Genomic DNA, 26,266 nt, shown 5'->3' with positions numbered 1-26,266 from the left:
CACAGTGGACTCCAACAACAGACTCCATTATTTCCGCATCTCTTTTAGGGGGCATAATCTCATTTAATCCTCACAATAACCCTGAAAGGTAGAGATCATACTAGCCTTTATAAATGACGAAAGGTAAGTGACTCACTTGTTTGAACTCAGGGCTATAGATTATCCAAGAAGTGACAAAAGAAAATGCAACCCTGTTTCTTCAGTTGATTTTTGCTGTCCCTTGGGGCAGCTTTGGGTGTGTACCTGGAGGCGGGCTTGAAGTTCTTTGACAAGAGTCCCTCTTCTTTGCAAGAATAGCAGGGGCTGCCAAGATGGCGTCTGGCCCCATGCAGCGTCACTGATGGTGATATTTCATCTTCTCCTACTCTGCTGCCTCTGCTCGACACGGCCTGGCCACGAGGCCTGAGTTCCTGGAGCTTATGTGAGCAGTGGTGTGTTCCTGCGCTCATAGTGTGAAGGTCTCTGGGGTCTGTGCAGGAACTGTCACTGCTCAGGCATCCTGCCTGCTCTTCAGCTAAGCATGAAATAGCCTGCAGACAAAATACACTTTCATATTCATGGGTCATCTCACAGCTAACATACACAGCTGTTTTTTTTTTTTTTTTACCCCCTGGCAATAGGATTTTCCAAAAAAAAAAAAAAAAAAAGACTTATGAGGTGTATTGTCAGTAATTCAGAATGCAATGAAAAAGACACATGACGCACATTTTACATTATTTATTTTACATTATTTATATTACATTATTTGCATTCTACAGTGGTTCATTGAGTGCTTACTGTGTGTCAGGCTCTCAGAGTGTATGAATGTGAAGGAGATACCATTGTTTTCTTGAAATCTCAAGTCTATTTGTCAGTAGGCAGAAAAGAAATTACAGTGTACCATTTTTGATTTTCAAAAACAGGCAGATGCTTCATGTGATTCAGTGTGCTCCATGGAAGAGGCAAGGTAGGGAAGCAATGACAGCTCTGTACCTCAGGGTATCCAGAAGTAACAAGTCCTTCCCGTCCTCCAGGAGCTTTATGTGACTCACTGGAGGGAGAAGTTGGAGTTATTCCCATTCTGAAGTGACTGAGCAAACTGAGATTTATTTATTTATTTAATTTCATACTGGTCTGAATTTATTTTATTTATTTATTTTTTTTGAGATTTAGAAAGAGCAAGTATGGGACTTCCCTTGTGGTCCAATAATTAGGAATCCACCTTGCAATGCAGAGGACGTGGGCTTGACCCCTGGTTGCAGATCTAGGCTCCCACGAGCCATGCGGCAAGTAAGCCCAAGTGTGGCAAGTACTGAACCTGTGTGCTCTGGAGCCAAGAGGCCTAGCTGTCCTCAGCCTACTCGGGTGCATGCGCCATTACTCGAGAGACCTTGCACCCCAGCAAGGATCCTGCCTGCTGCAACTAAGTCCAGGCATAGCCAAATAAATAAATAAATATTTTTAAAAAAAGAAGAAAGAAAGAACAGAAATAGCAAGTATGCCATCAGTGTCAGGGCCAGAGTTCCATGCAGGTCTGACTCCAAAGCGTTAGTCTCTCGGGTTTATTTGATTCCCAATCTTGTGACATGTAAAATGAGAGGAAGGACATGCTTTCTCCTTCCATCATTTTGCAGTTACTCTGAACTCTTATGACATGACCTTAGTTTTTAAAATTTTTTAAATTTTATTGAATTATAATTGATTTACAATGTCATGTTAATTTTACTTTGTACTGCAGAGTGATTCAGTTATGCATATATATCTATATTTATTGTTTTTCAGATTGTTTTCCTTTATAGGTTATTAAAGAATATTGAATAGAGTTCCCTGTACTCTACAGTAGGTCCTTGTTGATTCTCTGTTCTATATTTAATGGCATCTGTATGTTAATCCCAACCGTAATTTATCCCTCCCCTGCTTCCCTTGTAACCATGTTTGTTCTCTCTGTCTCTGAATCTGTTTCTGTTTTGCTAGTTTAAATAGCAATATAAATCCTCAAAAATCTGTATGCTATTAAAGCATAAGAAGAGTACACTTTGGGGGCAAAATTTGTATTTCACTTGTGGAAAAGAGGCCTAGGTAGAGGTTAATTTTATTTTTGGTTGGTTAGAGGAGGAATAATTCACAGTACCAACTAGGGGTAAAAAAATTCAGAGGCCTCACAATATAGAGGAAGATTTCTAACAATAGCAAATGGATGGATCGATTGTGAATCCATTTCAGAGAGCTTGCTCGTGGAGAATATTGATATCTAACTCAGTCATTCCTCCCATGAAATAAACAGACACCTCATCTCTCTGCAAGAAAAACCACACACAGGAGCTAGGGGTAATGTTTCTAAACAATTAATTGGATGATTATCAAGGCTTAATGGATTGGCTCAGCATATTCACACAAAATCATCAAGAGATTTGGGCTAGCCATTTCCTTGTAGCTGTCATCAGAATATATGACCGGATGTAGAAGTTCTAAATTATTGTTACCTTTTACAGAATTCTGTGCACATCATTTACATTATAAATCAGGCCTATTTGAAAGCCATTGATTGGATCTCTGGTTTTGTTTCAAACAGCAGATACAGTAGACACTGGGGCATACTCAGTTTCCTAAGGAAAATAGTAGGGTTATTTAAATTATAAATGAAAACATCAAAACTGTTTGATTATCATATGCATGCAAAGTGTTCATCATGCAAGAGTTTATGCCAGAGCTGTGAAAAAGACCCTACAATACACATGTCAGAGCAACCTAGCCACTGGGAAAATACAGCTATTTTCTTTATGGGGAAGGAAGGGGGGAATATCATTATGTTTGACTTGCCCTCAGGAATAGTCTGTCCTAGATACAGACCCCAAAAAAGTTGCCAAATGAGATTTTTCTTTCTGTGTGTGTGTGTGCTGTGTGCTCAGTTGTGTCCTACTCTTTGCGATCCATGGACTGTAGCCCACCAGGCTCCTCTGTCTATGGAATTTCCCAGGCTAGAATACTAGATAGGGTAGCCGTTCCCTTCTCCAAGGGATCTCCCCAATCAAGGGATTGAACCCGTGTCTCTTGTGTCTCCTGCTTTGGCAAGCAGATTCTTTACCACTGAGACACCTGAGAAGTTATGGGAAGCTACAAACTTCTCTATGAGGGAGATTATAATTCAGTGGGAGTTTATTGATTACTCAGTATGTACGGGTATTTCACACACATTCCCTCTTTCAGGCATGCCCTTGAACTGAGAGGTCCCCCCTGTAGGCAGAGGCAATAGTTGCTCAAGTTCATGGGGCATACATACATCAGGTCATATCACAATTTTGATGTGCAGTAGCATAATCGGAACTAGAGTCTTTTGATTTTAATCTCTTTTCCTTCATGATCATTGTATGTCTTACTGTGAATCCAGCTCATTGTTTGAAAGGGTGATGCAAACTAATGGAAGGAAGCCGTGAGGTTTTCTCTTGTGAAAATAAAAAAAAATGGGAAACTCATTTTCTTTCAAGGTTAGAGTTTGCGATGTGGGCACTTTCCTTTGTAGTCTCCAAATGCAGGGCCTCAACTATCCAAATGTACATGTCAGCAGGAAGTTCTACTTACCTCTTTCAAAGGCTCTTACCAGTGTAAGATATAAGTGTAAGGATGATGCAGCTAACCCTGCTGGTCTGGCATTTAGACACAGACTGTGTGGCCAGTGCTAGTATTGGGGACAGGTTGGGGGAAGTCCAAAGCAGCAGACCTCTTGGATACAGACCAACACCCTGTTCTCAGCATGGGGCTTAGTCCAGAGAGAACCACACCCAGGACTTATATAAAATCAACGGGTATAGCCCTTTTAGGGCTTCCCTTGTATTTCAGTTGGTAAGGAATCTGCCTGCAGTGCAGGAAACCTGGGTTCAATTCCTGGCTTGGGAAGATCCTCTGGAGAAGGAAATGGCAACCTACTCCGGTATTCTTGCCTGGAGAATCCCTTGGACAGAGGAGCCTGGCAGGGTCTCAAGAGTCAGGCACGACTTAGCGACTGAACCACCACCACCAGCCCTTTTAATCCCCTTTCCTGGGTTTTCAGGGATGTATTCTGAGTGTGATAGCGTGTCCTCAAACAGGAGGCTCATACTGTTGCCAGTTTTCAGTGAAGGTTCCCACTTCCGTGGAGGGGTCCTTTGATGGAGATTGGTCTCACTTCTTTTATGTTACCCTTTCATTTGAAGGTTACAGCTCATTTAAATCATACTCACAGGCACATTACCCCCAAATGTAGGTCAGAACAGGTTCCAATGTCTGCTCCATTCTGTACCCTTTCTCAGGCTGATTGACTTGGTGAAGGAACGAGATCACTGATCTTTCAGCTTTCCTGGTAGTAGGTAATTATGCTGATCTTTCAAGGAACCAAGATAGTTTGACATAAGAGAAAAGGGATATAAATAAAATAGAAATTGAATAAACACTCTGTGACATAAACGTTGAAGCAGAACTATATATTATTTCATGATTGTTTTGTGTTAATAATACCAATTTATTAGTCTGTCCACTAATCTATCTAGACTTATAAAGTTCTAGAATCAAAGACAGCAAAATAGTAATAGACACCTCTAGGGCACACCTGTGGTATTTATTCTCCACTAATGGAACCAGAACTCCCCAGACATGGTTGATTCTTGGTTCAGAGAGAAAATATACTAAATGAAACTTACCATTTTGTTGTAATAGAAAGCTAGAAATGATCAACCAATCTTAGTTCTTCCATTGTCTATTCTGAGTTAATTTTCACATGTGTTATGAAGTAGGGGAATGACAATTTTTTTTTTTTTGGGCATGAGGATATCTAATTGTTGTAGCACTGTGTGTTTAAAAAGCATTTTACCACATTGAATTATCTTTGAAGATTAATTGGTTATTAATGTCAAAGTTTATTTCTGGACTCTCAGTTCTATTCAGTTTATCTGTATGTCTATCCTTATATCAGTACCACACAGTCTTGATTTTTTTTTGCCATTTTATTTTTTTAATTGAAGGATAATTGCTTTACAGAACTTTGTAGTTTTCTGTCAAACATCAACAAGAATCAACCATAGGTATGTATACCCATGTCCCCTCCCTCGTGAAACTCCATCCCATCTCTTTCTCCATCCCACCCTTCTAGATTGTTACAGAGCCCCTGTTTGAGTTCCCTGAGTCATACAGCAAATTCCCATTGGCTATCTTACAGATGGTATTGTATGTTTCCATGTTACTCTCTTCATACATCTTACCCCCTCTCTCTCTCTTCCTCTCCCCCCATGTCCATAGGTCTGTTCTCTATGTCTGCTTCTGCTTTGCTGCCCTGAAAATAAATTCATCAGTACCATCTCTCTAGATGCCACATACATGTGTCAGTATACGATATTTATATTTCTCTTTCTGACTTACTTCACTCTGTATAATAAGCTCTAGGCTCATCCACCTCATTAGAACTGACTCAAATGAGTTCCTTTTTATGGCTGGGTAATATTCCACTGTATATATGTACCACAACTTCTTTATCCATTCATCTGTCCATGGACATCTAGGTTGCTTCCATGTTCTAGCTATTGTAAACAGTGCTGCTATGAACATTGAGGTACATGTGTCTTTTTCAATTTTGGTTTCCTCAGGGTATATACATACTATTGGGATTGGTGGGTCATCTGGTGGTTTTATTCCTGGTTTTTGTAAGGAATCTCCGTACATCTTACATGGTGGCTGTATCAATTTACATTCCCGCCAGCAGTGCAAGAGTGTTTCCTTTTCTGCATGCCCTCTCCAGCATTTATTTTTTGTAGACTTTTTGATGATGGCTATTCTGACTGGTGTGAGGTGGTATCTCATCGTACTTTTGATTTGCATCTCTAATAATGAATGATGTTGAGCATCTTTTCATGTGTTTGTTAGCCATCTGTATGTCTTCTTTGAGGAGATGTCTGTTTAGGTCTTTTTCCCAATTCTTGATTGTGTTGATAAGTTTTGAAATCAGCAAGTGTGAGTCCTACAGCTTGTTTTTCTTTACCAATACTGTTTTGTTATTCTGCTTTTCCATATGAAATATCCATATGCACTATTTGAACCAATTTATTACATTATTTAAAACATTATAAGTTACATTATACACATACTTACTGACTTTGAATTCACCTAAACTGACTTTTAAATAAAAAAAGAAAAGTGAAAGAAGAGAGATTCCCTCCACTCCACTTAGTGCCACTGTGTGCTGAATGCTGAGATGAGAGACAAGGACTTGAGAACCTAGCCACTATTCTCAAAGTTTGAGCATTTTGCCAAGATAGGTGTCTCTAATGTTTAAGGTTGTATGATATATTTTCAGGATTAATTCTGAAGTTGTAAAAATTGTACAACTTATTTTAGAAGCTAACTCGTACTATCTAGCAACTCTTCCGTAAACTTCTTAAGGATAAAGACTGTATCATTAATGCCACATATAGTTTCTGATCGTATTTTAGAGAGTTGTGGGTACCTGATTAGTCTTCTGCTTCTGCTCTACTGCTATTTATACAAGATTAGTGCTCTGAGATCAGTCCAGGTTGCTGGAGCCCACTGTTCCATAGAGATATCTTAACTGGCCAAGAAGAATTTCAGTTGAAGTCCATGAAGTCAACAAAAGAAATAATGAGAAAAAGAGTGGATTAAATTGTCAGTTACACTAATAGGAATCCTCAGGACAATACTAGAAACATAGGAGGGGGTAGGTGTTGGTTCTCTGACAGCCTAGGAGTTGGTTTCATAGGTAGCTAGCTTAATGCATATTCTAGGACACATAATTTTGCTCCAAGCCATGAAGGTACCTGGAATTAAATTATTTCTTAGCAAAAGCACAGTAGATTTAAAAATAATTTTTTGAAACTTTTTTATACTATAACTGATTTTCTTAAAGATTTTTAGTGTGGGCCATTTTAAAAGTCTTCATTGAATTTGTTATAATATTGCTTCTGTTTTATGTTTTGTTTTTTTTGTCTGGGAGGCTTGTGGGTTCTTAGATCCCTGACCAGGTATTGAATCTGCACCCCCTGCATTGAAAGGTGAAGTCTCAACCACTGGACCTCCAGGGAAGACTTCCACGGCTGATTTTTATCTGAAGACAGATACAGTGGTGTATCTGCCCCCTCTCAACAGTAGCCTTAGGCTTGTTGCCCATGCATGGAATCCTGAAATGGTAACTTTAGAACGATCTTGGACAAACCTCCTTGACATTAAAAATCTCTTGCAAGATGGCATCCAGCCTGTGCTTGACTACTTTTGTTAATGAGGAACTCATTAACTACCCAAACCATTCATTTCACTTTTGAAGGGCTCAAAACAGTGAGCAAAAATATACCTCAATGCAACTTTAAATCACTAGATTATTTCTACCCTCTAGACACATCTCCCAGATATTTAAGATAGCCATCATCTTCTTCCAGGGTCTCACTTTTATCCTAACTAAATGTCACTATTTTATCCAAGCATTTGTTAAATTTTTTGAAACAAAATTTAGCCCCTTTTAACTGAAACCCAAATTATGTCTATTCTCATTAAAAATAGGAACACCCTAGTCACACAATTAATGATGCTAAATTTTTTTATCTAGGAAGGAAGAGTCAGATCTTCAGACAAATTCAAGCAAGTCATCCTCATTCCTTGTTCATACATTGCATAAGTGCCTTATTGATTTTATTTTCTGATGTGACAAAATATAACCTGCTCACTTAAACTGCATGGAATGGGAAGAACTGTTTGTGCACCCAGATTTGCAGAACCGGGAAGAGGGAATCCTGGTTTCTGGAACTTCAATCCTCACAGGGAGCAGAAAGCTATACTTTCACTTAAACTATGTTCCCAAATGTGGGATAATTCCTCCAGTCCCACCCCAACCTTGGACAGAAAACTGATGGATCGCAGAGATACACAATCCTGCACTTATCATCTAGGTAGGTTAGAAGAAAGGCTGGGCCCATAAACTCTATTCTTCATTAACCACTTCTTTTGTTATGTTTTAGCCCATTTAACCTTCTAGTGTGTATGAACCTTGTCGTCAAATGATTGCAAGAACTAAAGCAACATAACAATTATAGAGCTAAACCTTGGCAAAGCAGCTCAAGAGCTCAGCAATTCCATTAAAATTTTAAAGGAGTTAATCCTCTGGAAAGTGTTCCTATTAATTAAACAAAGGTGAAAGAAAACAGGTTTTACATTTATTCTTTGCAAGGAGATGGTGGGCCATGGTCTGAATGCAAAGGAGCTGTGTGTCACAGGTCAATGCATCATCTCCTCAAACACTCGAAGGGTGATGATTTCAGGTCATTTGTCTGCAAAGCAATGGGGGCTGATTTTTGTTTGGTATTTCCCAGAGAAAAGAGATTTTCAGGTCAGAAAATGTTTCCAAAAGTCCATAGGGATTGAACTCATACAGATCCACAATGTAGCTTAGGAGACAAGAGGCCAAGCCTCATTTGGTATTGAGCTCAGTATCAATGGATCAGAAGCTGGAAACTTTTGCTGTCTCGCATACAGGGTTATCGTTACCATCTTTCTAAATTCCATATATATGTGTTAGTATACTGTATTGGTGTTTTTCTTTCTGGCTTACTTCACTCTGTATAATAGGTTCCAGTTTCATCCACCTTATTAGAACAGATTCAAATGTATTCTTTTTAATGGCTGAGTAATACTCCATTGTGTATATGTACCACAGCTTTCTTATCCATTCATCTGCTGATGGACATCTAGGTTGCTTCCATGTCCTGGCTATTATAAACAGTGCTGCAATGAAAATTGGGGTACACGTGTCTCTTTCAATTCTGGTTTCCTCAGTGTGTATGCCAGAGGGATGGTACAGGGAGGGAGGAGGGGAGGGGGGTTCAGGATGGGGAACACGTGTATACCTGTGGCAGATACATGTTGATGTATGGCAAAACCAATAGAGTATTGTAAAGTAATTAACCTCCAATTAAAATAAATAAATTTATATTAAAAAAAGTTACAAAAAAAAAGAGACTGGAAACTTGTCTGGTGGAATAGATCAATGGCCACAGCAAAATGAGAGACTTAGGGTCTCCTACTCCCTTCCCCCACTACATCTATCCCATCTGGGAATATGACTGCTGTGCATTTGACTTGGGCATGTATAGAGTAATTGAGGGTATATACAATGGTGGGATCTGGCTACCTGGCTTCCTATAAATACCTGAAAACAGAATGCATTTGCCAAGGTGCACCAGGCACAGATCAGATCCTGCGTGGACCTCAGAGAGGTGCAAAGCAGAGCTACCAGGTAACAGTGGGTCAGAGACTTGAGATAGGGAAGTTTGGGGGTTATCTATGCTGGAAGGAACAAAGATGATAGAGTCCTGCACAGGCAGATTGTCTCTCCTCTAGTGCTCTTCTGAGTTGAGTTGGGGGTGGGAGGGGAGGGAGCAGGGCATGTGGATTTCCAGTATAAGGTTGATGAGTACAAATCTGAAAAGCAATTTTGGAACTTAAATTAGTTATACCAACTATATTGAGAGTTAAGTTTTCTGTTTCTGGATTTGCTGGTCAAGTAGGGCTTAACTAGGTCTGTCAAACCAATGCATTTTATTTATTTTCATAATATATATATACTTTATTGAAATATAGTTGACTTGCAGTGTTTCAGGTACACAGCAAGATGATTCAGCTATACATATACACATATATTATTTTTTGAGATTATTTTCCATTATAGGTTATTATAAGATATTGACTATAGTTCCCTGTGCTATACATTAAACATTTGCTGCTGTTGCATATCCATTTTTTAAAAATTAGAAGTCTAGCAATCTATTCATACTAAGTCACACAAGTGGAAACAAAATGTTATAAATTTTTTGGTTAGGCAAAAATTCATGAGTTTTCTAAAATATATATATTATATATATGTATATAAAGCTTTTCTACTATGCTTGATAAAGCTTTGAGAAAGAACATCAAAAGAAAAGAAGAGATGGAGAAATTGGAAAACATAAACTGAATGAAATGGGAGCACTGAATATGAAATCGGAAAAGTGAAACAAACTAGCTAAAAGTAAAAGATCATCATAATAGGTCAGCTGTTTTTAAACATGGCTGCTCATTAGAAACATATCTGGAGCTCTGGAGAAAAAGCAATACCTGGGCATTTGTAGTTTTCAAAACATTCCAAGATAATTCTGATATGCATCTATTTTAAAAAATGATTAGAGGTTTTTCTATTAAATGGTAGTTTTGGTGATATAGACTTATTTTTCTGTTAACTGATTATGATACAGTGGTATTAAGTGAGTAATAGTTACAGTTGGGAAGATACCCTTGAGAAGGGAATGGCAATCCATTCCAGTATTCTTGCCTGGAGAATTCCATGGACAGAGGAACTTGGTGGGCCACAGTCCATGGGCTCGCAGAGTCAGACATGAGTGAGCGACAATCGCTATAGTAAAAGATGTTTATCAGTTTCCACAATCAACAGCCAGAGGGGAGGGGGGGGGATGATAATTACAATTGCAAGCCATAATGGGAACATGATTAATCTAACAATATAAAATAATTACATATAATTTAGAGGGGTCAAGCAGAGGGAAGTGGTAAGTAGAAGTGCATTCATGCGCATGTTTTCATCCACCCAGCCAGTCTGTCTTTTGGTTGGCACATTTAATGCATTTACATTTAAGGTGATTATCGATATGCATGACCCTCATACCATTTTCTTAACTCTTTTGGGTTTATTTTGTGTAGGTCTTTTCCTTCTTTTGTGTTTCCTGCCTAAGGAAGTTCCTTTAGCACTTGTTTTAAAGCTGGTCTGATGGTGTTAAATTCTCTTAACTTTTGCTTGTCTGGAAAGCTTTTGATTTCTCCAATAAATCTGAATGAGAGTCTTGCTGGGTAGAGTATTCTTGGTTGTAGTTTTTTCCCTTTCATCACATTAAATATATCATGCCATTCCCTTCTGGGTTGTAGAGTTTCTGTTGGGAAATCAGCTGATAACCTGATGGGAGTTCCCTTGTATATTTTTGTCATTTTTCCCTTGTTGATTTTAATATTTTATCTCTGCCTTTAATTTTTTGTCAGCTTGATTACTGTATGTCTTAGTGTGTTCCTCCTTGGGTTTATGCTGCCTGGGACTCTCTGGGCTTCCTGGATTTGACTGAATATTTCCTTTTCCATGTTCAGGAAGTTTTCATCTATTATCTCTGCAAATATTTTCTCAGGTCCTTTCTCTCTTTCTTCTCCTCCTAGGACCCCTATAATACGAATGTTGGTGTGTTTAAAGTTGTCCCAGAGGTCTCTTTGGAGAAGGAAATGGCAACCCACTCCAGTATTCTTGCCTGGAAAATTCCATGGACAGAGGAGTCTGGCAGGCTATGGTCCATGGGGTCCCAAAGAGACATGGCTGAGCGTCCGAGCATCAGTGGTCTGTTAGGCTGTCATCATTTTCTCTTCATTCTTTTTTTGTATATTCTGTTCTGCAACAGTGATTTCCACTATTCTGTCCTCCAGGTCATTTATCCATTCTTCCCCTTAGTTATTCTGCTATTGATTCCTTCTAGTGTATTATTCATCTCTGTTTGTTTGTTCTTTAGTTCTTTGGTAAACATTTCTTGCATCTGCTCCATTGTTTTCCCAAGATTCTGGGTCATCTTCACTATCATTATTCTGAATTCTTTTTCTGGAAGGTTGCCCATCTCCACTTCATTTAATTGTTTTTCTAGGGTTTTATCTTGTCCCTTCATCTGTCACATTTTGCTTCTTCATCCTGATTAACTTTCTGTAATATGGTTTTGTTCTAGCTACTGTGGTATTGTGGCTCTTCTTGCTTCTTCTGTCTACACTCTGTTGGAGGAGGCTAAGAGTCTTGTGTAAGCTTCCTGATGAGAGGAACTGGTGGTGGGGAAAACTGGGTCTTTCTCTAATGGGCAGGGCCTTGCTCAGTAAAGCTTTAATCCAATTATCTGCTGATAGGTGGGGCTGCTCCCTCCATTTTAGTTTTTTTGGCTTGAGGTGACCCAGCCCTGGGCTGCAGGGTTAATGGTGAGCTCAGAGAGGGCTTACACCAAGGTGGGCCTTTCAGGACCAGCTGCTGCCAGTGCCCTGGTCTCCTTGGTGAGCCCCTCCCTACCCACGCCTCCGCAGGAGACCCTCCAACACCAGCAGGTCACTTTGGTTCAGTCTCCTGTGGGGTCACTGCTCCTTTCTTCTGGGTCTTCGCGTGCACACGATTTTTGTTTGGTTCCTTCAAGACTGGAGTCTCCGTTTCCCCCAGTCCTGTGGAAATCCTATAATCAAATCCTGCTGGCTTCAAGGTCAGATTCTCTGGGGATTCCCAGTCCCTTTGTCAGATCCCCAGGCTGGGAAGCCTGACATGTGGTTCAGAATCTTCACAACAGTGGGAGAACTACTTTAGTATTATTGTTCTCCAGTTTGTAGGTAACCCACCTGGCAGGCATGGGATTTGATTTTATTGTGATTGCGCCCCTCCTACCATCTCACTGTGGCTTCTTCTTTGTCTTTGGAGATGGGATATCTTATTTTGTTGGGTTCCTGCATCATCCTGTTCTTGATTATCCAGCACGTTAGTTGCAATTTTGGTGCTCTTGCAGGAGGAGGTGAGCCTACATCCTTTTATTCCACAATCTTGAACCAGAACCACTCCAAATCTGGTACATTTTAGAGCATCTTGAAATTGTAGAAATATTTCAAGAGACAAAGCTTCAGAAGAGAAATGGTCTATTTCTCTATTTACCACTGGTGTCTAGAGAGAGGAAATGTGTGTTCTACCAGTTGTGAGATCAACAATAGATGACCAAATGAAGAGGAACGGTTAATAAAAGAGAAAAATTGATGGAAATTGTTTCAGTTTAGGCTCCCTAAAAATAGCCTGAAGTGAGAATTCTTATAAAATTAGTTTATTGAGGTAGCGATTTCAGGTGAAACTTATAAGCAAATGAGGGAAACAGGATGTGGCCAGGAGGAAGCTGGACAAAGATGCAGGTAGGACTGACGTGTAGCCCAACCCATCACAGAGTGTAGCCCATCACAAAGCTGGTTCACACGGAAGCAAGGATCCTGGCTTTGTGTTCCTCTGCATTACCCGTCATTGACTGGTAAGACATAAAAAGTTTGAGAGGAAGTTCCGTACTTGCATGGTCACAAGGAGGGAAGGCAGAATGGTGTTTTGGAAAATAAGTGTGTAGTGGAGAGAAGAGAATTCTAGATTGAACTGACATGAAGGGAGAGACAACTATCTGCTGATTGCTTTCTGCTGCCATCACTACAGTTTAGGGGAGGGAAAATTGAGGCTGGGGCGAGTTGCATGATATTGGTAAAGAATCCGCCTGCAACGCAGGAGACCCCAGGTGGATTCCTGGGTTGGGAAGATCCACTGGAGAAGGGAAAGTCTCCCCACTCCAGTATTCTGGCCTAGAGAATTCCAGGGACTGTGTAGTCCATGGGGTTGCAAAGAGTCGGACACGACTGAGCAACTTGCAGTTTCACTTCACTTTCATCCTCAAAAGAGTGGTGGAGTCAGAAAATGATGCTGGGTACGTGCCCTGACCCTTCCCACTCCCCCTTCCCCAGGCTCCCTGCTCTCTGCCCCATCAAAGGAACAGTAAGAACACCTGAGCAGTTAGAGGGCTACCTGTGTGAATTAAAGGTAAAGCATCTATAGGGAGAAGGGAGACCTAAAGACAGTTGGCAGAAATGAATGCAGAGTTGAAAGAGGCTCCAGAAGAGGGGCTGTGTATGCCAAGGAGGCCTCTAACAGAGGTGGAACTCTCTTCTGAACTTCTGAATTATCATGTTGATATTTGTACTTTTGAAAACAAAGAGATTTGTGTAACCTAAACTCTGGAAGATTGACCAGAATCCCCAAACCCATTCTTCTTTAAAAAAAAAACAATAACAGTAAAAATATAAAATATGGCCTAACAAATTTTTTGTGTGTGGCTGACTTGGAGATATCCTTTAATCCTCATAGTTACTCTGCAGACTGATACTATGCCTCCATTGAGAGCCACCCTCAAAGCTCTGTCTTTGACATTCTCGAGCTCTCAAATGCAGAGTAAATGATTCTCCATGTGGCCCGGGGAGATGTACCTGAGAGAAGTGCTTTCCTCATGGACTACCTAAAACTGGACCCTTAACCTTTCCAGCAGTGCATTCTATACAAGAGAGGTTCCCTGGGACACTCATTAGTGTTCTGGTGGGGCAGCGGAGGGACAGATAATCATGTGGTTCAGTAAGTTTGGGAGAAAAATAATTAAACAAATTTAACTGGTTTCTCTGACATGGTTACTAAATGGGATTTAATTGCTCATCCAGATGTGCTGTATGCATGAATATCCAGCAGAGAAACCTGGAGTTCAGGGTTTCCTAAATATACTTGCAAACAGAACTGTTTTGTAAAGATTTTTGATAAGGTTAATATTCTGCTAAACCAGCACCCTGAGACCTCCTATGCTCCTTGCTGTTGGAGTTAGAATTCTGATACTCTATTAAGTGAACATTTCACTGGGTAAGGGCAGCACCTTCAGCTGTTATTATTCATGTATGCCATTACACAAATATATTGAATTGAGTCCTTGAGAGGAAGTTTTGTTCAGGCATGTTTAGTAGGCAGCCCAAGGGCCAAGGGGTGGGAGGTCCTATGATGGCCAGTGAAGAAGACTGCATATACCTGTTCTCATTGCTCAGGGCTCTGAGAACAGAAAAAAGTCCTTTAAGTTGCAAGCATCTCAATTCCATTTTTCAACATGATGAAAAATCACAAAACACTGAATTGACACTCTTTCCTTCAGCTTTAAAAATCAAATGAAAACAAAGACATTGGAGTGGTCATCAGACTAGTTCTCTGTTTCAGTCTCTGCCCCGTGGTATTAGGAGGTGGGTTGATTCCATACATTTGAATGAAGCAGAAGATCTTACTGGTTACTATCAGGCAGCAGGGAAACCCAAACACTGTTTCCAGGGAAAAGATCTAATGGCTGAAATCAAATGATGGGATTGCAAAGCAATGACTGTTTGCTAATACTCCTGGGAAGCATTATGGGATAGAGAGTGGTCTATATAGTGGGAAGATTCAAGCACAAAAGGCCTTCTGCAAAAAGTAGGTTATAGAAGCTCTATCTAAAATCTCTTGCTCAATGTATGGCAAAACCAATACAGTATTGTACAAAAAATTAAAATTAAAAAATTAAAAAATAAAATAAAATCTCTTGCTATCTGGAGTACATATGCATAGCAAAGCCTTTCTAATATATATTTAATGTGCAGATGAGAAAGATGCCTTCATTCAGGCTGTATGTGAGATGCCCAGTGAGGGGAGGGTGAGCCCCTGTATATTCCTTTGTTGTCAGTGTTGTGCAATGCTATGTGGATTCTTAGCCGGTGCTTAGTTTCAACTAAACCAACACTCATGAAATAGACAACTGACTTTACAAGATTTCTACAAAGAAAAGTGTAGATTATAGAAGATTCTTATTTCAGAGATTTTTTTCCTTTCATAGCCCCTCTTATTTTGTTCAGTCACTCAGTCATGTTCAACTCTTTGCCACCCCATGGACTGGCATGCCAGGCTTTCCTGTCCTTCACCATCTCCCAGAGCTTGCTTAAACTCACGTCCGTTTAATCAGTGATGCCATCTAACCATCTCATCCTCTGCCGTATCATTCTCTTCCTGCCTTCAATCTTTCCAAGTATCAGGGTCTTTTCTAATATCAGCTCTTTGCATCAGGTGGCCAAAGTATTGGAGCTTCAGTTTTAGCATCAGTCTTTCTAATGAATTTTCAGGATTGATTTCCTTTGGAAATCAATTGACTGGTTTGATCTCCTTGCAGTCCAAGGGACTCTCAAGAGTTCTCCAACACCACAGTTCAAAAGCATCAATTCTTCGGTGCTCAGCCTCTATAAGGTCCAACTCTCATCCATACATGACTACTGTATACCCCTCATCCACTTATTTTTCAACTGGAAATTTGAACTTCTTAATCTATTCATCTATTTATTTCCTCCCCACCCTCCTCCCCTCTAGCAACCACCTGTTTGCTGTCTGGATCTATAACCCTGTTTCTGTTTTGTTATGTTTAACAAAACATTTGTTTTGTTTTTAGGTTCCACATACAAGTGAAATCATAGTGTTTGTTTTACTCTGTCTGACTTATTTTACTTAGCACATTGCCCTCTAGATACAACCATAAATGGCACTATGTCGTTTCTTTTTTATGGCCGAGTAATATGGTATTGTATCCAAATACCACATCGTCTTTATTCGTTCATCTGTTGATGGGCATTTAGTTTGCTTCCATGTAGATAATGCTGCAATGCACATCGTGGTGCATGTATTTTTTCTAGTGAGTGTTTTCATTTTCTTTGGATGAATGCCAAAGAAGTAGACTTGCTGGATCATATGGTAGTTCTATTTTTAGTTTTCCTAGGACTCTCCATACTGTTATCCATAGTGTCTGCATCAATTTACATTCCCGCCAACAGTGCATGTGCTGTGCTGCACTTAGTCTCTCAGTCGTGTCCGACTCTTTGTGACCCCATGGACTGCAGCCCACCAAGCTCCTCTGTCCACGGGGGTTATCCAGGTAAGAATACCGGAGTGGGTTGCCATGCCTTCCTTCAGGGGATCTTCCCAACCCAGGGATCGACCCCCGGTTTCCTGCATTATGGGTGAATTCTTTACCATCTGAGCCACGAGGAAAACCCAACAGTGTATGAGGGTTCCTTTTTTCCTACATCCTTGCCAACACTTGTTTTCTTTCTGATCATAGCCATATAGGTGTGAAGTTCTACTTCATTATAGTTTTGATTTGCATTCATGGGGTCGCAAAGAGTTGGACATGACTGAGTGACTGAATTGAACTGAACTGAACTGATGATTAATGATGCCGAGTATCTTTTCATGTGTCTAATGGTCATCTGTATGTTTCTTGGAAAAATGTTCATTCAGAAGCTCTGCCCATGTTTTAAATCTGTGTTTTTTTTTTTTTTTTTGGTATTGACTTGTATGAGTTCCTTATACATTTTGGATATTAACCCCTTATTGGATATATCATTTGTAAATATTTTCTTTCATTCTGCAGGTGGCCTCTTCATTTTGTTGATATTAACAGTTTCCCTTGCTGTGCAAAGCTTTCCAGTTTGATGTAGTCCCACTTTTTTTATTTTTGGTTTTGTTACTCTTGGCTGAGGAGACATATCCAAAAAAATACTATTAAGACCATTGTCAGAGAGCATACTACCTATGTTTTCTTTTAGAAGTTTTATGGTTTCAGGTCTTACATTTAAGTCTTTAATTCATTTTGAGTTTATTTTTGTGCATGATGTGAGAGAGTAGTTCAGTTTGATTGTTTTACATGTAACTGCCGTATTTTCTCATCACCACTTATTGAAGAGACTGTTTTTTCCCCATTGTGTATTCTTGCCTCCTTTGTTGGAGACTAATTGCTCTTGTAAGGGTGGGTTTATTTCTGGCCTCTCTATTTCAACATTGATCTCTGTGTCTGGTTTTGTGCCAGTATTATACTGTTTGGATTACAGTACCTTTGTAGTATAGTTTGAAATCAGGGAGTGTAATACCTCCAGCTTCATTCTTCTTTTTCAAGATTGTTTTAGCTATTTGGGATCTTTTGTTTCCACACACATTTTATTTATTTATTTATTTATTTATTTTAATTTATTTATTTATTATTTTACTTTACAATTCTGTATTGGTTTTGCCATACATTGACATGAATCCACCACGGGTATACATGCATTCCCAAACCTGAACCCCCCTCCCACCCCCCCTCCCCACAACATCTCTCTACACATTTTAGAATTATTTATTCTAGTTCTGTGAAGAATGCTACTGGCATTTTGACAGTAATTTTACTGAATCTGTAGCTTGCCTTTGATCATATGGTCATTTTAACAATATTAATTCTTCCAACCCATGAAGATGGTATATATTTTGGTCTAATTTCTTTCATCAATGTCTTATAATTTTCTGAGAATAGGTCTTTTACTTCCTAAGGTAGATTTATTCTTTCATATTTTATTTTTTGATGTGATGGTAAAGCTTAGATTGTAAAGATTAGATTAAAGAGGATTCTAACCATGTAAGCAGAGTAAACAAGGACAAAATGACAAGATGATATGGCTTTTATTCATACTCTTTCACCAATATTATATGTTGAAAAAATCTATTTGTATTCTAAACTGAACTGAACTGAAGTCGCTCAGTCGTGTCTGACTCTTTGTGACCCCATAGACTGTAGCCTACCAGGCTCCTCTGTCCATGGGATTCTCCAGACAATAGTACTGGAGTGGAAAATGTCCTAAAAGTAATTGGAATTTCATATATTAAGTGTGGAGATTATTTATTAGAAATGTTTTGACCTAAAACAAATAGACTGCCAATTTTTCTCCAGCAAAAGTAGGTTTACTTGGAATCAACCAAGAATTGCACTTCAGGGTCTGCAACAGGCAAACCACCTTGCAAGTCTTCTGCAAAATGAAAAGAACTCTTTTATAGAGGGAAAAAGGAAGTTGGGAGGGCTATAGTAAACAGAAGGCATGGTTTTTTTATTGGCTGATTTATGACAGCGTCTCATTGGCTGACTGTTTGCTAGGAAAGAAAAAGTCATCTTTCTTCTTCCTTTTGGGCTCTTTACTGGTTGTCAGGCATGAGAGCTTCTGATCTCCCAACTCTATTTAGTTGAGGCTTCTGTTTAATACTTTTTCACTGGGTAAACACTCTGAAAAAATTCAAAATTACTGGTAGAGCAGAGAAATCATTTGTTTTAGAGTTAGATATGTGTTTGTACCAGACCCTGTATCTTTGTTAGATGGATGAGCAGAACAAGTTACAGAGCGTTGTTGCAACTCAGTTTTCTCATCTATAAAATAGGGACAGTAGTCTCAGAGATTAAAGGAGATAGTTTTAAGGCATCTAGCTTCATTTGTTGCCTAATTTGCATGCAAAGAATGTATTAGCTTTCGAAACTTTCCTGTTTAGTCAGTCCTGTTTTGAATTTTATTAATAGGTTTGTTTCTCTAATCCAGTATTAGGAAGGTGATTTTAAAATAAATCCCAAAAAAGTATTTGTAATTTTCTTTAATTTTTTCTTATTTCATTTGAAACCAGAATGGAGGCTGGCAATCATCATGAAATGTATCTTTCATACTGGAGTTAGGCATAGAGAAAAGGATTTTTGTCCTTGAAGCTATTTGTAGTTGCTAGTAGACAGTTGGGCTTCCCTTGTGGCTCAGCTGGTAAAGAATCCGCCTGCAATGCGGAAGGCCTGGTTTTGATCCCTGGGTTGGGAAGATCTCCTGGAGAAGGGAAAGGCTACCCCCTCCAGTATTCTGGCCTGGAGAATTCCATAGACTGTACAGTCCATGGGGTCACAAGAAGCTGGACACAACTGAGTGACTTTCACTTACACTTTTCACTTTCAGTAGACAGTTGCTATCCCTGCCGCATTTTTATTGGTACTAATATATGAATAACATTTACAGAATGTTAGAAACCTGTAGAAATACATTGTTTAAAAAATTGGGTCTGTGGTCACTGCTTTTTATGTGATTGATATATTTCTGATATATATTTGGTTTTCTTCCAAAAGTTCCTAGTTCACAGGTCCCTAAACTCTGGGAATTTCCTGTGATAAGAGTGGTAAATATTTCTTTTGTTATGTTAATGAGCAGCTTTGGGAAAGCGTTGAGGTAACGAGTGGATGTGGCACTGTTACTAGAAACAAGCAAGTGATTAGAGGGATGCAACTTTCAGTCCTCCCCTGGCCTCTGGGGAGGGGAGTGGGGCTGGAGGTTGAGTTCAATCACTAATGGCCAGTGTTTTAATCAGTTGTGCCTATGTATTGGAGCCTGCATAAAAAGCAATTACAGAGAGCCTTCAACCTGGTGAACATGTGGAGGTGCTGGGAGAGTAGGTCACCTGGAGCAGACATGGAAATTCTGCACCCCTGCCCCATACCCTGCCCTGCTGCCCTGGACATCTCTTCCATCTGACTGTTCCTAAGTTATATTCCTTTATAATAAACTGGCAATCTAGTAAGTAAAATATTTCTCTGAGTTCTGTGAGCCTAGGAAATTAATCAAACCCTAGGAGGGGGTCTTGGAAACATCTGATTGATAGCCAGTTGATCAGAAAGAAGCTCAGCTGACAACCTGCTCTTGTGACTGGCTGTGTTTTGACCCTTAAATCTAGCATGGGTCTTTGGCTGCTCCTGTGTGGGTAGGGAGGTAAGGGAGATTTGTGGCTTCCCTGGCCAGGTGTCCCTTATCAGCCAGGGAGAACTTTCCAGAGAAAGGAGGTGCTGTGAACCTACCCACCATGAGGTGGATGAATTAACACTTTTTGGAAAATGCCACATGTCTTATGGCATGTGCCAGCAATACCATACTATGTCAGATGTTTTGCTGCCAGCGGCAAGCATTCTATTGATAGCTCAGTGAAGCACTGTCCATTAGAAATGTAAAATGGACCATGTATGTAACTTAAAATTTTCTAATAGGTTCCTTAAAAAAAGTCAAGCATCAGGATTTCCCGAGTGGTCTATTGGTTAAGATTTTACCTTCCACTACAGGGGGTGTAGGCTCGACCCCTGGTCTGGGAGCTAGGATCCCACATGCCTCTCGGCCAAAAAACCAAAACATAAAACAGAAACATTAAAAATGGTCCACATTAAAAAAAAATCTTATAAAAATTAAGTGAAGCAAAACAGGTAAAGTTAGGGTTAATAATATATTTCATTTTACCTCAATATAGCCAAACATTGCCATGTTGACATGTAATTGATATAAAATTATTTATGATACTTTATATTCTTATTTTTGTAGTAGGCCTTTGAAATCTGAGGTGATTTTTCATGTGGATAGTGGCTACCATATTGGACAGCACTGGACCTCAGAGTCTAAATGGGTGGTTGACTTCAAAGGCACCACCTTGTTGTCAGATCCTAATCAAACAACAGATCTTGCTTATGTCTTTTCTGTATGGCATACACTTGAGGAAGCAGCAAGAAGACATGGATGTATCTTTTAGGAGAAGTGGGGAAATAGTGGACTTCGTAGTGGGTAGACTTGGATTTAAATTCTCATTCTTCCACTTTAATGATCTTGGCTAATGTATTTAACCCCAATTTATTTGAATCTGTTTCCTCAAATGGGAAATGGGATACTGTTTACATGGTGTGGTTGAGGATTAAAGACTTGCCTAGACTGAAAGAGGCGTCAGTAAGCCAGTGGTTGGTGTAACCTCACTGTGGTGGCTGAGTGTGACCTGACACGGAGAAGATACACATGCCCATTTTCTCCATCTTCTGCATCCCCCCGCATCTCCCCCTCTCTCTTCTCCCCTTCTTATTGCATTCTCAACTTTTTTCACTTTCTTTCCTACAGTACACCTTTTCATTCACAAATTTGAGTAAAACATTCTTGAAAGGATTGTTTTGAGGCTAATTTCCTTAAAAGCAAAGATTCCAAAGATTAAAGCTACCTTAGAGGTCCTATTCAAGTCTCAGTTATCTTTAGCATGAAGACACTGGTTTGAATGTTTCTTCCCTTCCTTCCTCCCTCTCTTCCTTCCTTTCTTCTTCCCTTCATCTGCTAATTCCTCTCCGTAAGCTCACAGTTCTCACACTGAAATTCTTCTTGGGTTTGGGGATTTGTTATTTTTGTTTATCAAAACCCTTAAATTCATAGGTTAACCAAAAATAAGTTCAGCTCTGCTTAAGCTTTTTACCAAAATAAACCTTGTAAGCATTGGGAAAAAACAAATAAACAGAAAAGATCAGTCCTATGACCAATGCAGTAGGAAGATTTTTTTTTTCCTGTAGTGTGTCTCACATTGTCACTACTTAACAGATGGCATTGTGATTGTGTAATTGCTATAATGAATATTATTAATAATGCAAGTGCCTATGATCTCAGCCTTCTTTCCTTTACCAACATTGAAAGGGTCCTGTGAAATGTTTCCAGTTGAGTTCACAGACTTCTTTTTAAATTAGTTTATCCACCACATGACTAAACACCCTTGGGAAGAGTAGCAGCTGAAGCTCTGAGTGGTGTACAACCAGTAGCTGTCCTACATAAACAGAAGCCTTTATGTACTTTGCAAATGTGCCCACAGTTCACAGATCCTCTAAAATAATTATTCTCTCGATAGCCCAGAGAAGTGCTGTCTCATAGAAATGTAATGTGAACCACATATGTAATTAAAATTTTTTTAGTAGCCACATTAAAAAGTACAAAGAAACAGGCAAAATTAATTTAAATAGTATATTTGATTTAACACAATAAAAGCATCTTTTCTCAATATATCTCTAGCCATCTATAACCACCCTATTTCCTTATGAACAAAAGGAAAATCTCATGCTGAATGAATCGCAAAAGTCCAGTCCCATGGCACTTGATAGACAGCGTCTCAAGCTCTGAACACTAGATGATCACAGCCAAATTTGGCCTATGCTAATTAAAGTAGTCAGGTTCAGATAGGTCTCAGATCTGGAATTTGTGTAGGAGGGCAGAAAGTCATGCTTGGACAAGGAAAGAGCTACTTAATGATCATACTTAAAGGTCATTCATTTACTTTTCCAATAACCTAATGACATATATCCTAAATCACTTAAGAAATGTGATAAAATATCACAGATTTATGGAGCATCACCACACAGAGTGTTTAGACCCTAAGATTGGTCTGTACAGAACTGTGACTCTGTATTGTTATTGATAATATAATTACAGGAAACTGTTTGGGCTAGAACAGGAGGTTGGTATCAACATTTTGACAGCTCTGTTTTATTCGTCACTAATCTTCTGGAGAGCCTATGGATCCCCACACTGATTCATTAGTAGAATCAGAAAATATTGATGTGATCCATTAAAATACAGTGTAAGACAGAATAGCCCAGAGTTGCCCTCTATGAGTCTTACACCAGAGAATGACACAGATACAAGTCAAGGGATGAATGTAGGGGACAAATTATTGGTGTATTCACCATCTTAATGTTTGCATTACTGTAAAATAAAAAGTTAAGCTTGCCAATGTAGTAAATGAATTATATTACTTAATAGATAAGCTTCCTTAAGTACTAGTGAAAATGTTAAGGAAATTAAATAATTGGTTAAACTTGAGAAGGAAAAAATTAATGACCAGGTGGCCAGTTGTAAAACACAGCTATTAAGGTGGAACCAACAAAATATGGGAGATGAACAAAATTGCAGACCAGTAAATGTGGTGGGCATTTTTTTGTGTTTTGGCCATTCATTATTCACTTTTTTTTGCAGTATCACTCTGATTTCCTTAGGGGAAATGTTTCTTCCTCCATGGCATATGATCTGTTGGGATTATCAGTCTAGGGTTGCTGCACTGCTCTTCTCTAGGTAAGAAGACCCATGGCCCAAGCCATGATGATTGGTCTCTTCATCCCAGTTCTCTGAATCCTGAGTAAAAAATTCAATGGTAGAAAAATCAGTTGGAGCAGATTAATTCTAGCAGCATGCCCTGAAGAGACCATCCATCATTTTCTGCTTCCTAGAGCTTCATTTTTGCACCTTTATAATCCTACTTTTCTAAGTTCTCCATTGATTAAGATTTGTAAAGTACCTTTCCAATTAATTCCTTTTTGTGTAAGTTACCTAGAGTTATTTTATTAGCCTGTTATCATAGGAGTGAGGCCAAGTTTGACTTACCACTTATTTTTTTCTAAATGAACATTTATTAGAAAGCATCAATGTTCATTCATTAAAATATTGCCTACAATTGCTTTAATGATACAACTGCAGAGTTGAGTAGTTGTGACAGAAACCATATGACCCTTAAGCCTAAAATATTTCTTATTTGGCCTTTTAAGAAAAAGTTGGCTGACTTTAAGCTTATCAAATATCTTAGATTGAGTCCTTTTGCAGGCAGTCTCTAAGACAAGGACTTTATTGTAAGTAGCTTATTTATGAGGTGATTCTGAAAAGAGAACTGAGGAAGTGAGATAGGAGAGGGAAGGAAGCAATAGAGTTTCCCTGTATGGGTGATGAGCTCAGCTCCAGTGGAGTATATGAGGAGACAGTGTAGAATATACTGCATTTTCCCCATCTATAGGTTGAGGAAGCCAGAGTACTTACATACCTGTAACCTACTTACAGGGTCAGTGAATCTTCTGTACTTCTGGTCTACCTGGTACCTAGCAACATGAACTCCAACAGATAAGGAAAAATATCTGAGTTGCCATTTAATTTTGTTGATAGTTTCTTTTGCTACTCAGGAGCTTTTGGTTTAATGTAGTCTTTATTAATTTTTGCTTTATTGCTTGTGCTTTGAGCATCATATCCAAGAAATTGTAGCCATGACCAGTGTTAAGGAGGTTTCTCTGTGTTTTCTTCTAGGAGTTTTATAGCTTCAGGTCTTACATTTAAGTCTTTAATCCATTGTGAGTTGATTTTTGCAAGTGGAAATAGCATTCCCATTTTTTTATTCTGCATGTATCTATCCTGTTTTCCCATTGCAATTTATTGCAGAGACTATCCTTTCCCCATTGAGTATTCTTGGCTCCCTTGTCAAATATTAACTGAACCATAGGTTTGAGGGTCTATTTCTGGGCTTTCCATTCTGTTTCATTGGTCTATATGACTGCTTCCATGCCAATATTGTACTGTTGGATTAATGTAGCTTTGTAGTATAGTTTGAAGTCAGTAAGTGTGATGCCTCCAGCTTTGTTCTTTCTCAGGATTGCTCTGGTTATTTGAAACTTCACTTAATGTTACGTGAAAACTATACTGAAGATGGAGATAAGACTCTGAGCAGAAGACAAGGTCAAAAGTTTCTGAAACTTTCCTAGTAGGGCATGGACTGCAGAGTGTTGTGTTTTTTTTTTTTTTGGAAATGGGTGGAGAGGAAGAGGCAGATTTGACAGATGTCCAATAGGAAGACTCAACAGGACTTATGTGTGTAGTGGCCAGGCTGGAGGAGGGAAATCCATCCCAGGCTTCCTGGCCCAGAAGTTGTTCACCAAGCTGGGAGTATAAGAATGGGTGCCACTTTGGTAATGCTCAGTGTGGCACAGGGATCCTGTGCATTCCTCAAAGCTCTTTCTTTTTCTACATGGGCACAGCAAGACCATTTCTCATTTTCTCTTGCATTGGGAAGGATTATGGTACTAATTTATGTCAGTGGAATTCTGTTAGAAGTGAAGTATGCCACTTCCAGATATGACTCCCCCAAGTACAACCTTCCATGCAGTTTGTCTTCTTCGTCAGCTCGCCAGATGCATCAGATTCAGCAGAAGACTTTGAGCCCAGGGCATAGTAAAGCCACCAAATGGAAGGACTTTGTCTTTAAATGAGCAGAGACCGCTCTTCCTTACCAGTCCTTCATTGGACTATTGGACTGTGACATGACTGAGGAGAAAAAAAAAAAAAAACCTCATAATCTTAAGCTATTAAGATTTGTAGGTTATTTGCTTTAGCAGTTAGCAAAACATGACTAGTAAGCTTGGATGAGGGATTCATGGAAGAACCAAGCAGCTGTAAAGTGTGGTTCTGGAGGTAAGACCCAAAGGTCGTGAGATAAGAATGGGGATCAACAGCTGTCTTTCCTGGAGAATTATACAACTTTCTTCTTCATCACTCAGGTCAGAGACCTGACTGTACCTCTGTACTTCTCCCTTATCATCCACATTCATGGTGATGGACTGTGCCAGTTTCTACTTTGCCTGTCTTTTCATTTCCATGCTCCTTCACCCACCAGTTCTTAGCTTGTCCTATGTTTATGAGGCTATTTAACGTATCACTTGCTTTGCTAGATGCCTGTAGTACATCCTCAGGAGTTGTGACAGCCAGAAAAGTCTCCAGATAATGCTTGACATCTTCTGGGGGAAAAAATTGCTCCCTCAGTTGAGACTTCAAGGACTTAGAACTCTTAAGGACTTAAGACTTCTCTGGAGGATGAGAATGGAAGATTTTCATTTTTGATGGAGTTCAATAGAATTCTCAGGCTCTAGAAGGAAACACCTTTCAACAACAAAATAAAAGACAAAGTTAGCACATTTGACCATGCAAACATCATTGGAGTAAGGGTGTTTTTGTAGCTCTCATGGAGTTTATTTCCTTGGAGATAAAACTCATTAGGATCCCTGGATTCAGTTTTGTCAAAAATATTTCTCCTCTATACACATGCAATTCACATACCCACTCAGAGTTGCTGGCAATCTCAGCTATAGGAAGCCCAGAGACTCCAATACTGGAATAATTACCTAGTTCAGACTAGGACAGTGGTGGCTGAGGTCTGAAATAGGAACTGTGGTCT

The 26,266-nt window shown here is 39.3% G+C and overlaps 1 long non-coding RNA gene across 1 annotated transcript; it reads right to left on the bottom strand.

Moving 5' to 3' along the window:
* Positions 1-7,334: 7,334 nt before the first annotated feature.
* On the bottom strand, positions 7,335-17,560 carry LOC120867850. The gene is made up of 3 exons (XR_005722043.1): positions 17,455-17,560; positions 12,451-12,455; positions 7,335-7,344 (listed from the first exon to the last, which is right to left on the bottom strand). It is a non-coding gene; the product is annotated as an uncharacterized LOC120867850 (long non-coding RNA).
* Positions 17,561-26,266: the final 8,706 nt, after the last annotated feature.

The sequence above is a fragment of the Oryx dammah genome, unplaced genomic scaffold, assembly GCF_014754425.2.
Source record: "Oryx dammah isolate SB20612 unplaced genomic scaffold, SCBI_Odam_1.1 HiC_scaffold_9, whole genome shotgun sequence".
Taxonomy (NCBI): Eukaryota; Metazoa; Chordata; class Mammalia; order Artiodactyla; family Bovidae; genus Oryx; species Oryx dammah.
This window is presented reverse-complemented; position numbering and strand designations above follow the sequence as displayed.